The sequence below is a fragment of the Arachis ipaensis genome, chromosome B1 (genome assembly GCF_059453495.1).
Source record: "Arachis ipaensis isolate K30076 ecotype BB chromosome B1, ASM5945349v1, whole genome shotgun sequence".
NCBI lineage: Eukaryota > Viridiplantae > Streptophyta > Magnoliopsida > Fabales > Fabaceae > Arachis > Arachis ipaensis.
Window position 1 is genome coordinate 54909007 of NC_142436.1, and position 11821 is coordinate 54920827.

At 38.9% G+C, this 11821-nt stretch overlaps 1 non-coding gene across 1 annotated transcript; it reads left to right on the forward strand.

The window, feature by feature from the left end:
- Window positions 1-9603: 9603 nt before the first annotated feature.
- Window positions 9604-9711, forward strand: LOC148576624 (small nucleolar RNA R71). The gene has a single exon (XR_015904211.1). It is a non-coding gene; the product is annotated as a small nucleolar RNA R71 (small nucleolar RNA).
- Window positions 9712-11821: the final 2110 nt, after the last annotated feature.

Sequence of the window (11821 nt, forward strand, 5' to 3'; positions counted from 1 at the left end):
TATCTCTCTATTTGACACCTCGGCTTGCCCATTGGTCTGACGATGATATGCTGTTGCAACCTTATGAATTATCCCATGCTTCTTCATTAGTCATGTTAGTCTCCTGTTACAAAAATGGGTGCCTTGATCGCTCACGATTGCTCGTGGTGATCCAAAGTGACAGATAATATGGTTTCTCACAAAGGAAATAACAGTGTTAGCATCATCAGTGCGGGTAGGAATTGCTTCCACCCATTTGGAAACGTAATCCACAGCTAACAATATGTAAAAATAACCATTAGAATTTGGAAATGGACCCATGAAGTCAATGCCCCAAACATCAAAGATTTCACAGAAAAGCATATATTGTTGAGGCATCTCATCCCTCTTGGATATATTACCAAATTTTTGGCATGGGAGGCAAGATTTACAAAATTCAGCAGCGTCTCTAAAAAGAGTAGGCCACCAGAATCCACAGTCTAAGATTTTTCTAGCAGTTCTTTGGGGGCCAAAATGTCCTCCACTCTCAGATGAGTGACAAGCCTCTAAGATGGACTGGAATTCTGATTGAGGCACACACCGTCTAATTACCTGATTGGCACCACATCTCCATAAATATGGGTCATTCCATATATAATATTTAGACTCGCTTTTCAGCTTGTCTCTTTGGTGCTTAGAAAAGTTTGGAGGAAATGTGCGGCTAACTAGATAATTAGCTACAGGTGCATACCAAGGAGATACCTCAGATACTGCTTGTAGGTTATCAAATGGAAAATTATCATCTATAGGAGTAGAATCATTCTTAATGTGCTCAAAGCGGCTCAAGTGGTCTGCCACTAAATTATGGTTACCACTCCTATCCTTTATTTCTAAATCAAATTCTTGTAATAGCAGTATCCAACGTATGAGTCTTAGTTTGGACTCCTTTTTAGATAATAGATACTTTAAAACTGCATGGTCCAAATACACTACTACTCTAGTACCAAGTAAATAAGCTCGGAATTTATCCAGAGCAAAAACAATAGCAAGAAGCTCTTTTTCAGTAGTAGTATAATTGGACTGGGCAGCGTCTAAAGTCTTAGACGCATAAGCAATGACAAAAGGGTCCTTACCTTCGTGCTAAGCCAGCGCTGCTCCTACTGCATGGTTGGAAGCATCGCACATGATTTCAAACGGCTGGCTCCAGTCTGGTCCTCTCACAATTGGAGCTTGAGTCAGGGCAGTCTTCAGCTTATCAAACGCTTGTTTGCAATCATCACTAAACTCGAACTCAATATCCTTCTGCAGTAATCTGGATAAGGGAAGTGCTACCTTACTGAAGTCCTTAATAAATCTCCTATAAAAACCTGCATGGCCAAGGAACGAACGGACTTTCCTCACAGAAGAGGAGTAAGGTAAACTATAAATAACATTCACCTTTGCTAGGTCTACAGAAATGCCAGTATTAGATACCACATGTCCTAGTACAATCCCTTGTTTTACCATAAAGTGACATTTTTCAAAATTTAATACAAGGTTTGTACTGACACATCTATCTAATACTCTAGATAATCTATCTAAGCAAAGGCTAAAAGAATCACCATAAATGCTAAAATCATCCATAAAAACTTCCATACAGTCCTCAATAAGATCAGAGAAAAGACTCATCATACACCTTTGAAAAGTAGCTGGTGCATTGCACAAGCCAAAGGGCATTCTCTTGTAAGCATAAGTCCCAAAAGGATATGTAAAAGTGGTATTTTCCTGATCCTCAGGAGCTATATGAATCTGGAAATAACCTGTGTAACCATCTAAAAAGTAATAATGTGATTTACCTGACAGGCGATCCAGCATTTGATCAATGAATGGAAGTGGGTAGTGATCCTTACGGGTAGCTTGGTTGAGACGCCTGTAATCAATGCAGACTCTCCAAGCATTCTGAACTCTAGTTGCTATGAGCTCTCCATGCTCATTCTTCACTGTAGTGACTCCAGACTTCTTGGGCACCACTTGTACTGGGCTAACCCATTCACTGTCTGAAATGGGATAGATGATACATGCTTCCAATAGTCTAGTCACTTCCTTTTTGACAACTTCCAAGATAGTGGGATTCAATCTTCTTTGGGGTTGACGGACAGGTCTTGCTCCCTCTTCTAAAAATATTCTGTGCTCATATACTTGAGGGTTGATGCCTACTATGTCTGCCAAACTCCACCCAATTGCCTTCTTATGCCTCTTCAGTACATCAAGTAACTGCTCTTCTTGTTGGGAAGTGAGTTCCCTTGCAATGATAACCGGAAACTTCTGCTCATCTTCAAGATAAGCATATTTGAGATGTGGAGGGAGGGGTTTTAACTCTAACTTCTGATCATGGGCAGGCTCTGGATTATCTGGAGCTTGTGAAAATGGCGAAGTACCCTCATTGTCAGTTAAGAGGGTCCCCACACTTGGACCTTGTCCAGTGTGCCTCTCTTCTAATTCTTCCTTGTGAACTTCAGCTACAGTTTCATCTATAACATCACACTGGAAGATAGAATAATCTTCTGGAGGGTTGTTTATGACTCCATTCAGATTGAAGATTACTATTCGGCCATCTATTTCAAAAGAGTATGTTCCTGAAAAAGCATCCAATTTGAATTTTGATGTCTTCAGGAATGGTCTTCCAAGTAGAATTGATGATGGCTTATCTGAGTCATTATGGGGCATCTCCAAGATATAAAAATCAGTGGGAAATGTAAGCCCTTTAATGTTCACTAAAACATCTTCAGCAACTCCAGCCACTGTAATAATGCTTTTATCTGCTAACACAAAACGAGCTGCCGACCTTTTTAAGGGAGGGAGCCTCAAAATATCATATATAGACAAAGGCATTATACTAACACAGGCTCATAAATCACACATGCAATCATAAATTACTACTCCACCAATAGTACCACTAACTATACAAGGACCTGGGTCACTACACTTTTCAGGTAACCCTCCCATTAAAGTAGATATGGAACTACTGGTGCGCAGAAATTGTGATTACACTTTAATTATGTAAAATTCATCGCTCTTTCTTTCCCTGGTAATGGCGCCAAAAACATGATGCCAATACCATGGTTCACAACTTCGCACAACTAACCAGCAAGTGCACTGGGTCGTCCAAGTAATACCTTACGTGAGTAAGGGTCGAATCCCACGGAGATTGTTGGTATGAAGCAAGCTATGGTCACCTTGTAAATCTCAGTCAGGCGGATATAAAATGGTAATGGGGTTTTCGAAATTAATTAATAAAATAGGGATAGAAATACTTATGTAATTCATTGGTGAGAATTTCAGATAAGCGAATAGAGATGCTTTCATTCCTCTGAACCTCTGCTTTCCTGCTATCTTCATCCAATCAATCTTACTCCTTTCTATGGCTGGCTTTATGTGATACATCACCATTGTCAATGGCTACTTTCGGTCTTCTCTCGGGAAAATGATCCAAATGCCCTGTCATGGCACGGCTAATCGTCTGGAGGCATCACCCTTGTCAATGGTTTCATCTTATCCTCTCAGTGAAAATGGTCAACGCACCCTGTCACGGCACGGCTATTCATCTGTCGGTTCTCGATCCTGCTGGAATAGGATTTACTATCCTTTTGCGTCTGTCACTACACCCGGCAATCACGAGTTTGAAGCTCGTCACAGTCATTCAATCATTGAATCCTACTCGTAATACCACAGACAAGGTTTAGACCTTCCGGATTCTCTTGAATGCCGCCATCATTCTAGCTTACACCACGAAGATTCCGATTAAGAGATCTAAGAGATACTCATTCAATTCTAATGTAGAACGGAAGTGGTTGTCAGGCACGTGTTCATAGGGAATGATGATGATTGTCGCGTTCATCACATTCAGGTTGAAGTGCGAATGAATATCTTAGAAGCGAAATAAGAAGAATTGAGTAGAAAACAGTAGTACTTTGCATTAATCTTTGAGGAACAGCAGAGCTCCACACCTTAATCTATGGAGTGTAGAAACTCTACCATTGAAAATACATAAGTGATAATGGAGTTCATTGGTCTCGGCCCCAAAGGGGAACCGGAGTAACCAAGACTATGAATACAATGATAAAAAGTTCTATTTATAATAAACTAGTCACTAGGGTTTACATAAGTAAGTAATTGATGCATAAATCCAATTCCGGGGCCCACTTGGTGTGTGCTTGGGCTGAGCTTTAACTTTTCACGTGCAGAGGCCATTTGTGGAGTTGAACGCCAGGTTTTGATCCATTTCTGGCGTTCAACTCTGGTTTTTGATCCATTTCTGGCGCTAAACTCCAGAATTGGGCAGAGAACTGGCGTTGAACGCCAGTTTGCATCGTTTAAACTTGAGCAAAGTATGAACTATTATACATTTCTGGAAAGCCCTGGATGTCTACTTTCCAACGCAATTGGAAGCGCGCCATTTCGAGTTCTGTAGCTCCAGAAAATCCACTTTGAGTGCAGGGAGGTCAGAATCCAACAGCATCAGCAGTCCTTCTTCAACCTCTGAATCTGATTTTTGCTCAAGTCCCTCAATTTCAGCCAGAAAATACCTGAAATCACAGAAAAACACACAAACTCATAGTAAAGTCCAGAAATGTGAATTTAACATAAAAACTAATGAAAACATCCCTAAAAGTAACTAGATTGTACTAAAAACATACTAAAAACAATGTCAAAAAGCGTATAAATTATCCGCTCATCACAACACCAAACTTAAATTGTTGCTTGTCCCCAAGCAACTGAAAATCAAATAAGATAAAAGAAGAGAATATACTATAAATTCCAAACTATCAATGAAACATAGCTTCAATCATATGAGCGGGACTTATAGCTTTTTGCCTCTTGAATAGTTTTGGCATCTCACTTTATCCATTGAGGTTTAGAATGATTGGCATCTATAGGAATTCAGAGTTCAGATAGTGTTATTGATTCTCCTAGTTCAGTATGATGATTCTTGAACACAGCTATTTTATGAGTCTTGGTCGTGGCCCTAAGCACTTTGTTTTCCAGTATTACCACCGGATACATAAATGCCATAGACACATAATTGGGTGAACCTTTTCAGATTGTGACTCAGCTTTGCTAAAGTCCCCAATTAGAGGTGTCCAGGGTTCTTAAGCACACTCTTTTTTTTTTGCTTTGGACCTTGACTTTAACCGCTCAGTCTCAAGTTTTCACTTGACACCTACACGGCACAAGCACATGGTTAGGGACAGCTCGGTTTAGCCGCTTAGGCCAGGATTTTATTCCTTTAGGCCCTCCTATCCACTGATGCTCAAAGGCTTGGGATCCTTTTTATTTACCCTTGCCTTTTGGTTTTAAGGGTTATTGGCTTTTTGTTCTTGCCTCTTGGTTTTAAGAGCTTTTGGCTTTTTCTGCTTGCTTTTTCTTTTTCTTTCTATTTTTTTTTCGCCCCCTTTTTTTTTTCTGCAAGCTTTGTTCTTTGCTGCTTTTTCTTGCTTCAAGAATCATTTTTATGATTTTTCAGATTATCAAATAACATGTTTCCTAGTCATCATTCTTTCAAGAGCCAACATATTTAACATTCTTAAACAACAACTTCAAAAGACATATGCACTGTTCAAGCATACATTCAGAAAACAAGAAGCATTGTCACCACATCAATATAATTAAACTATGTTCAAGGATAAATTCGAAACTCATGTACTTCTTGTTCTTTTGAATTAAAACATTTTTCATTTAAGAGAGGTGATGGATTCATGGGACATTCATAACTTTAAGACATAGTTACTAACTACTAATGATCATGTAATGAAGACACAAACATAGATAAGCACATAACATAGAAAACGAAAAGCAGAAGAAATAAGAACAAGGAATGAATCCACCTTCTTGAGGAACCAATGATGTCCTTGAGCTCTTCTATGTCTCTTCCTTGTTTTTGTTGCTCCTCCCTCATTGCTTTTTGATATTCTCTTATTTCATGGAGCATGATGGAGTGCTCTTGATGTTCCACCCTTAATTGTCCCATGTTGGCACTTAATTCTCCTAGGGAGGTGTTGATTTGCTCCCAATAGTTTTGTGGAGGAAAATGCATTTGAGGCATCTCCGGGATCTCATGGTGATGAGCTTCCTGCGCCTCTTGAGCTCCATGAATGGGCTCTCTTGCTTGCTCCATCTTTTTCTTAGTGATGGGCTTCTCTTCCTTAATAGGAATGTCTCCTTCTATGAAAGCTCCAACTGAGTAACATAGATGGCAGATAAGATGAGGAAAAGCTAGCCTTGCCATGGGGGATGACTTTTCGGCTATTTTGTAGAGTTTATTAGAGATGACTTCATGAACTTCTATTTTCTCTCCAATCATGATGCTATGAATCATGATGGCCCGATCCACAGTAACTTCAGATCGGTTGCTAGTGGGAATGATTGAGCATTGAATGAACTCCAACCATCCTCTAGCCACAGGCTTGAGGTCCAATCTTCTTAGTTGAACCGGCTTGCCTTTGGAGTCAATCTTCCATTGAGCTCCTTCCACACATATGTCCATAAGGACTTGGTCCAACCTTTGATTAAAGTTGACCCTTCTAGTGTAGGGGTGTTCATCTCCTTGCATCATGGACAAGTTAAACGCCAACCTCACATTCTCCGGACTAAAATCTAAGTATTTCTCCCGAACCATTGTAACGTAGTTCTTTGGATCCGGGTTCTTACTTTGATCATGGTTCTTGGTGATCCATGCATTGGCATAGAACTCTTGAACCATTAGGATGCCGACTTGTTGGATGTGATTTGTTAGAAATTCCCAACCTCTTCTTTGAATTTCATGTCGGATCTTCGGATACTCATTTCTTTTGAGTTTGAAAGGGACCTCGGGGATCACCTTCTTCTTGGCCACAACATCATAGAAGTGGTCTTGATGGGCTTTGGAGATGAACCTTTCCATCTCCCATGACTCGGAGGTGGAAGCTTTTGTCTTCCCTTTCCCCTTTCTAGAGGATTCTCCGGTCTTAGGTGCCATCAATGGTAATGGAAAAACAAAAAGCTTATGCTTTTACCACACCAAACTTAGAATATTGCTCGCCCTCGAGCAATAAAAGAAAGAATAGAAGAAGAAGAAGAAAATATGGAGAAGAGGGTTGAAGTGTGTTTCGGCCAAGTAGAGAGGAGAGGGTTGTGTTGTGTGAAAATGAGGAAGAATGGAGGGCTATATATAGGGGAGGGAGGGGGGTTAAGGTTCGGCCATTTAGGGTGGGTTTGGATGGGAAATTGGTTTTGAATTTTGAAGGTAGGTGGAGTTTATGAGGTAGGTTTATGGGGAAGAGTGGATGGATGTGAGTGGTGAAGAGGTGATGGGGAAGAGAGATTAAGGTGATTGGTGAAGGGTTTTTGGGGAAGAGTGTTTATGAGATTGTGTGAAAGAGAGTGGTAAGGGATGAGAAGAAGTGAGTGGAGGCAGGTGATGATCCTGTGGGGTCCACAGATCCTGAGATGATCCTGTGGGGTCCACAGATCCTGAGATAATCCTGTGGAGTCCACAGATCCTGAGGTGTTCAAGTATTTACAATCTTGCACCAAATTAGGCATGTAAAATGCCCTTGCACACAACTCTGGGCGTTCAGCGCCAGGTTGGTGCCCATTTTGGGTGTTCAACGCCCATTTGTTGCCATTTCTGGCGTTGAACGCCAGAACCATGCTTGTTCTGGGTGTTCAGCGCCAGGATGCTGCCCATTTTGGGCGTTCAGCGCCAGAACCATGCTCTGTTCTGGCGTTGAACGCCAGGTAGATGCTTCCTCCAGGGTGTGATTTTTCTTCTGCTGTTTTTGATTCTGTTTTCAATTTTTATATTTATTTTGTGACTCCACATGATCATGAACCTATAAAGACATATAACTAAGAAAAATATTGTTAGATAAATAAAAATTGGGTTGCCTCCCAACAAGCGCTTCTTTAATGTCAATAGCTTGACAGTGGGCTCTCATGGAGCCTCACAGATGTTTAGAGCATTGTTGAGACTCTCCAACACCAAACTTAGAGTTTGGATATGGGAGTTCAACACCAAACTTAGTTCGGTTGTGGCCTCCCAACACCAAACTTAGAGTTTGGCTGTGGGGGCTTTGTTTGACTCTGCTTTGAGAGAAGCTTTTTATGCTTCCTCTCCATGGATGCAGAGAGAGATCCTTGAGTTGTGAACACAAGGTTGTCCTCATTCAATTGAAGGATTAATTCTCCTCTGTCCACATCAATCACAGCTCTTGCTGTGGCTAGGAAAGGTTTTCCTAGGATGATGGATTCATCCTCTTCCTTTCCAGTATCTAGGACTATGAAATCAGCAGGGATGTAAAGGCCTTCAACCTTTACTAGCACGTCCTCTACTTGTCCATAAGCCTATTTTCTTGAATTGTCTGCCATCTCTAATGAGATTTTAGCAGCTTGCACCCCATAGATTCCCAGTTTCTCTATTACAGAGAGGGGCACGAGGTTTATTCCTGAACCAAGGTCACACAGAGCCTTAAAGATCATGGTGCCTATGGTACAAGATATTATGAACTTTCCAGGATCCTGTTTCTTCTGAGGCAATGTCAGTTGATCCAAATCACTTAGTTTATTGATGAACAAGGGAGGTTCATCTTCCCAAGTTTCAATACCAAATAACTTGGCATTCAGCTTCATGATTGCACCAAGAAACTTGGCAGTTTGCTCTTCAGTAACATCCTCATTCTCTTCAGAAGAGGAATACTCATCAGAGCTTATGAATGGCATAAGGAGGTTCAATGGAATCTCTATGGTTTTTAGATGAGCCTCAGAGTCCTTTGGTTCCTCAGAGGGAAGCTCCTTATTGACCACTGGACGTCCCAGGAGGTCTTCCTCCTTGGGATTCACGTCCTTTCCTTCCCTTACAGGTTCGGCCATGGTGCTTATGTCAATGGCCTTGCACTCTCTTTTTGGATTCTCTTCTGTATTACTTGGGAGAGTACTAGGAGGGATTTCAGTGATCCTTTTACTCAGCTGGCCCACTTGTGCTTCCAAATTTCTAATGGAAGACCTTGTTTCATTCATGAAACTTGTAGTGGCCTTGGATAGATCAGAGACTAAGTTTGCTAAATTAAAAGTATTTTGTTTAGAGTTCTCTGTCTGTTGCTGAGTGGATGATGGAAAAGGCTTGCTATTGCTAAACCTATTTCTTCCACCATTATTAAAGCCTTGTTGAGGCTTTTGATCCTTCTATGAGAAATTTGGATGATTTCTCCATGATGGATTATAGGTGTTTCCATAACGTTCACCTAAGTAATTCACCTCTGCTATTGCAGGGTTTTCAGGATCATAAGCTTCTTCTGCATAAGAAGCCTCTTGAGTACTGTTGGATGCAGCTTGCATTCCATTCAGACTCTGAGAAATCATATTGACTTGCTGAGTGAATATTTTGTTCTGAGCCAATATGGCATTCAGAGTATCAACTTCAAGAACTCCCTTCTTCATAGGCGTCCCATTACTCACAGGATTCCTTTCAAAAGTGTACATGAACTGGTTATTAGCAACCATGTCAATGAGTTCTTGAGCTTCTGCAGGCATTTTCTTTAGGTGAATGGATCCACCTGCAGAAGTATCCAATGACATCTTTGATAGCTCAGATAAACCATCATAGAATATATCCAGGATGGTCCATTCTGAAAGCATGTCAGAAGGACACTTTTTGGTCAGCTGTTTGTATCTTTCCCAAGCTTCATAGAGGGATTCACCTTCTTTCTGTTTGAAGGTTTGAACATCCACTCTAAGCTTGCTCAGCTTTTGAGGAGGAAAGAACTTAGCTAAGAAAGCTGTGACCAGCTTGTCCCAAGAGTTCAGGATGTCTTTGGGTTGAGAGTCCAACCATATTCTAGCTCTGTCTCTTACAGCAAAAGGGAAAAGCATGAGCCTGTAGACTTCAGGATCTATTCCATTAGTCTTAACAGTATCACATATCTGCAAGAATTCAGTTAAGAACTGAAAAGGATCTTCAGATGGAAGTCCATGAAACTTGCAGTTCTGCTGCATCAGAGAAACTAATTGAGGTTTCAGCTCAAAGTTGTTTGCTCCAATGGCAGGAATGGAAATGCTTCTTCCATGTAAATTGGAATTAGGTGCAGTAAAGTCACCAAGCATCCTCCTTGCATTATTATTATTTTCGGCTGCCATCTCCTCTTCCTGTTCGAAAATTTCTGAAAGGTTATCTCTGGATTGTTGTAATTTGGCTTCTCTTAATTTTTTCTTCAAAGTCCTTTCAGGTTCTGGATCTGCTTCAACAAGAATGTTCTTGTCCTTGCTCCTGCTCATATGACAAAGAAGAGGACACAGAGAAAATAATAATAATAATATGGATCCTTTATATCACAGTATAGAGGTCCTTGTGTTAGTAGAAGAAAAGAAGAGGAAAATCTGAACTCAGAGAGAGAGAGAGGGTTCGGATTTTTGGTGATGTGAGAAAGAGATGTTAGTAGATGAATAAATAAACAGAAGGAGATGAGGGAGAAGGATTTTCGAAAATAATTTTTGAAAAAGAGTTAGTGATTTTCGAAAATAGTTTTGAAAAAAGTTAGTAGTTTTTCGAAAATTCAAATAAAAAAATTAATTAGTTAATTAAAAAGAAGTTTTTGAAAAAGGGGGGAGATAATTTCGAAAATTAGAGAGAGAGAGAGTTAGTTAGGTAGTTTTGAAAAAGATAAGAAATAAACAAAAAGTTAGTTAGTTAGTTGAAACAAATTTTGAAAATCAATTTTGAAAAGATAAGAAGTTAGGAAGTTAGAAAAGATATTTTGAAAATCAAATTTTTGAAAAAGATAAGATAAGAAGATATTTTTGAAAAGATATAATTGAAATTAGTTTTGAAAAAGATTTGATTTTTAAAATCACAATTAATGAATTGATTCACAAGAAATCACAAGATATGATTCTAGAACTTAAAGTTTGAATCTTTCTTAACAAGTAAGTAACAAACTTAAAATTTTTGAATCAAAACATTAATTGTTATTGTTATTTTCGAAAATTTGATATAAAAATAAGAAAAAGATTTTTGAAAAATATTTTTAAAATTTTCGAAAATAACTAAGAAAAATGAAAAAGATTTGATTTTTGAAAAAGATAAGATTTTTAAATTGAAAATTTGATTTGACTCAAGAAACAACTAGATTTTAAAAATTTTTTGAAAAAGTCAAATCTAATTTTCAAAATTTTAAGAGAGAAAAAGGGAAAGATTTTTTTTTTATTTTTGAATTTTTAATGATGAGAGAGAAAAACATGAAAATTATGCAATGCATGAGAATTTTAGATCAAAACATGTGATGCATGCAAGAATGCTATGAATGTCAAGATGAACACCAAGAACACTATGAAGATCATGATGAACATCAAGAACATATTTTTGAAAAATTTTTAATGCAAAGAAAACATGCAAGACACCAAACTTAGAATTCTTCAATGCTTAGACACTAAGAATTCAAGAATGCATATGAAAAACAAGAAAAGACACAAAACATGCAAATGCAAAGATCAAACAAGAAGACTTACCAAGAACAACTTGAAGATCATGAAGAACACTATAAATGCATGAATTTTCGAAAAATGCAAGATGCACATGCAATTGACACCAAACTTATAACATGACTCAAGACTCAAACAAGAAACAGAAAAATATTTTTGATTATTATGATTTTCTAATTTTTTTGTATTTTTTTCGAAAATTATTATGAAAAAGAAAAATAAGGATTCCAAAATTTTTAATATGAATTCCAGGAATCTTGCCATGTTAGTCTAAAGCTTCAGTCCAGGAATTAGACATGGCTCACCAGCCAGCCAAGCTTTCAATGAAAGCTCCGGTCCAAAACACTAGACATGGCCAATGGCCAGCCAAGCT